Source organism: Cimex lectularius, unplaced genomic scaffold (assembly GCF_000648675.2).
Source record: "Cimex lectularius strain Harlan isolate CLEC.00 unplaced genomic scaffold, Clec_2.1 scaffold113, whole genome shotgun sequence".
NCBI classification, from domain to species: domain Eukaryota; kingdom Metazoa; phylum Arthropoda; class Insecta; order Hemiptera; family Cimicidae; genus Cimex; species Cimex lectularius.
In genome coordinates this window covers 551,427-555,732 of record NW_019392858.1, presented here as the reverse complement: position 1 = coordinate 555,732, position 4,306 = coordinate 551,427, and the positions used below count along the sequence as shown (strand labels likewise).

The 4,306-nt window shown below is 32.4% G+C and overlaps 1 protein-coding gene across 3 annotated transcripts in view; it reads left to right on the top strand.

Annotated features, from left to right (window-relative positions):
- Window positions 1-4,306, top strand: part of LOC106669476 (forkhead box protein O) — a 163,831-nt gene that overhangs the window by 72,108 nt on the left and 87,417 nt on the right. The window lies entirely within an intron of this gene.

Here is a 4,306-nt window from a genome sequence, read left to right as displayed (position 1 = left end):
AATTAATGATATAAAATGTGGCTCTATTTTTTGTAGTAACATTACCTAGTTATGAATTATATAAGTCGTATTTTTGTTTAAAGGCTATCTTGAAGATATGCGAAGTACTTAATCAGAAATGTAAACTCTTCAAATTCTTTTTTATAAATTTCTGACAATATGCTTATTATAAAATTTCTTTCTATCTCTTGTGATAATCAGAGAAAGAAAAGTATAAGTGGGATATTTATTAAATTGTTTTAATGCAAAAATCTTTCTTTAATCTGATAACAAAACGTATATTATAAAATGTAGAGTTGTCTGTATTTATGTGGTATATTATGGGACGTTTTTTCTTAATGGTTATTTTGAAAATAAGTGAAATACTTAGCCAGAAATGAAAACATGATATGATGTAGAAATCGAAGATGCCTTTTAATTTTACAAAGTTTTGCAGGGTTTAAAAAAATACTATCATGGTGGATTCACTAAATAAAACCAAGTTCAGTGCCACTAGAACGAGGTTTCTGTCTTGACTCTTTCCTGAGAGATTGACATTTTTGTAATTTTAGTCTGAAATCAGGTTTTTCTTAAAACATAAAATTTCTCCAATTTACCGTCAGTAGAACATAAATATGACCTTTATTTTATTAACTACCTGAAGTTTCCCAACAGGAAAACATTTTTGTTGAAAAATCAGCGCTTCCGAATACACCGTAGCCGCTCAAAGAATAACAAATGTTAATACCCATTTTTTTTTAATAATCAATTGTGGTTCCTGCAAGGACATCAATCAAAATTTTCGAAGATTTCACCAAAGTTGCCTCACTTTATAAGTATTCCAACGACATTCTTACTTCGACAATTTTTAGAAGTTTTGTTAGATAAATCTCCTTTGCAAGGTTGAAAACCTTTAGGTACCTTTTAAATTAATTTGATACGCACATTACCCCGGTCAAATAGTAGTTCCCGATCGTAAGATACTACGTTTTACGTAAGTGATGTTTAACTGAGAAAAATGTTGCCTGTCATTTTAGGAGCTACTATGGAGCTAATGTATTATAGTTTTTCGTTCTTGACAACCGCACGGGAGTTCAAGTCAAGGTCTTGTCATTTTTAGCGTTCTGCTCCTCAGTATCACATCACGCACTGCTAAGAACCGAATATATTTCCGAGATATAATAACAAAAACAGATAACCATTGTTTTTTTCCCGTAGGAAGAAGAATAGAAGTTATTGTCTTTATTTAGGTATTCAAAATTTGTATTAACATTTGAAAGTTCAATTGATAGTACACAAAAAAAACGATAACAATGGATGCATATTTTTAAAGCAACTGTAGGTCATTTCTAATCAATACTTTAGTACGTGTTATGGCATTTTTATAGACTATTTGAAAATTTTTTGTTTCAGCTACTGCCTCTCAGGTTTTTCTTTCTTTTAATGTTTACTCATATCAATATTCATAATCGCTCTCGTTTAAGCCCACTTTTGAAATAATTACAATTACCGTGAGTAAATTATAATAATGGCCTATTAATATCTTTTGAGCGAAGCTAGTTGTAGTTTATTCCTTTTGGTTATAATTGCTCGGCTAACAAGCGAACAATTACCCTTCTAAAGTTTTGAATTGTTTCTTGGGTAGTTGTAGTAAAATTCCTTCTTCGAAAGGCGATTACCTTCTTCTGGGCAGGGAGCCCTGTACAATTATTTTTATTGGGAATAGCCATGAATTATTGAGACTTGTCCAATGATGTGGGACAAGTATTGGCTGCATTTCGATCATTATTAATTGTAAAACAACTAGACTTTTACCTGATTTAGAATTCAGTGGTAAATTTTTTGATAATATAATATTAATGAATGGAGGGAAGAACCTTGGTGGGCTCGCTTATCTCGGTTGTGGGAAGACGAACTGATCCATGATTTAATATGCATAATATAATATGTACATTCAAGTATATTCTAAGCATTTTTCTTTCTTTTGATTTGTAATGATGAATTATATATTTAAAAAACTTAAGGTAATATTTACGCGTGTATAATTTGTTCCATTATTAGTTTACACTTGACCTATCCAGACTTGAATGAATGGTAAAATCAGTCTTTTTATTAAATATATCTTCTTGTTTTAATTGTGCATCGGTAATTTAATAATCATGATTTAGATTAGCTAATTTAGAATAATTTAGAAAAGCTAGTTGACGCTTATCTCGGTTGTGGAAAGACGAACTGATCAATGATTTAATATGCATAATATGCACATTTAAATATATTCTAAGCATTTCTCTTTCTTTTGTTTTGCTGTGATGAATTATATATTTAAAAGACTTAAGGGGACCCGGGAAAAGTGTTGCGGGTAGTATTTACAAGATTGGAGTAGGGTGGAAAGCGTAACCTACAAGGGACTTTTCTCATTAACTACTGAACCATTTTTGTTGAAATTTGGTACACATATTTTTCTTTTATTACCATCAAATTTAGCACGAGCGTTTTTGAAACTTTTCTTCTGAAAAAATGTGCAGCAAGAAAAATTTCAAATACATTTTTCTAATACTTTATTTATTGAATTTATTTCTCCAAACGAAATTGTTATTTGTGGAAAAGCTCTCATAGAAGCGTTTAAAGCCTTTTTATATTACAGCATAAAAAATTTGCACCGCACATCATAAACGAGTTGTCAGATTTTGTCTCTTTTGTATCAAAAAACCTTACTTTTCAGAGCAGCTGTTTTTCGGACGTAGTTCCCCAGAAGTGACGTTTTTTCATTATTTCGCATACCCTATCGATTCTACCACGATGAAACTTTCGGAACGACAACTCTGCTTGTGAACCTGTTTGCATTGTTTTAGGTCTTTTCTTGGTATTTTCTCCGTTCTAGTATTGTGATAATACGCCTCGGAAAGAGGTAGTGGCCGACGTTTATAGGAAATGGCGCTCGCTCCTGGAATAGGAATTCTTAATTAATTAATTTTTTAAACTATCTTTTAGTGATCCAATTTTACAAATTCTTGGTCCACATTATCCAGGTGGAGGTTTTTAAGCCAATAAAAAATTGGGGTAGATTGACCCGCAACACTTCCCTTAAGGTAATATTTATGTGTGTGTAAATTAATTTGTTCCATTTTTAGGCATACTCGAATAAACGGCAAAATTAGAGTTTTTATTAAATATATCTTCTTGTTTTAATTGTATATCGGTAATTTCAGGACATATAATCATAATTTAGAATAGCTAATTTAGAGTACTTTGGAAAAGCTAGTTGAGTTATTGATCATAACCTTTGATGAACATAACGGACTACAAATTTTCTTTTTGTGTTGTTCTCAGAAGAAAAAGCTCTTTCGAAAAATGAAATAAAAATTTTCAACTTAAAATACATGGTTAAAGGGAAGAGTACATTAAAACTAACGGGATGAAACATATAAACCTTTTCATGTGTGTATAGTAGTGTCATATATAGTAATATGCACAACTGAATAAGAAGTAAGGAACTGTTCCGCAATGTATTGAATTCGTTATTGACATTTAAAATTCAGATGTAAATTTAAATTTTGTTTTAAGTCGGCGCGATTCTAAGAATGGTCAGAAGGGCTGATCTTCCCGGTACTTTAAATTGTGTTAGGCGACCGCATATAAATTATAAAAGGATTTTTGGGAGAGACCAGTTTGAAATAAAAGGCCGGGACTACCGGTAAAGGTGATCGAGTTAGGCGGAATGCGATTAGCCGGACCCTCCTATTTGTTACATTTGATCCAATTTGCTAAGTGCCTCCTATGCAATATGCACTCACCCCACAGTTTAATTATCACTTTTGTCTCCCGGAATTGACATATTTATCTCCGCCCCGGGCCACTAGATCATCCGAGTTCTTTCCAAACCTCGACCTTCCTAATCAGTTTAGTTTCCCCATCAACACTTCGGCATCACTCCGTTATTTTTTCGCTGATGCTACGGCTCCCTGACTTTTGTTTTTAATTAAATGAATGCCCTTTACGATTGACGGGTGAAAAATGTGCTCCTCCGAAATGCCGAATGGATAAATCACGAAAGACGTACAGGGGAGAGAGAAAAAAAACGATTAGTTAACGTGGATACTCCTCTTGTCTAACGCACATTTGAATGTTTTTAGTAGACTAAGTATAAATCATTTTTATTTCTGCCATGGCCGGTGGAAAAATGTTAAAAAGCGCTCCAACTCGTATACTTCTTTTTTATGCTCCTAATCCGAAACGTTCAGTAAAATTAATTTTCTAAAATAGGAGACTGTTTATTCTACAGATGACCTACCAACTTTGTTTTCGAACATTGAATATTTCCTATCAA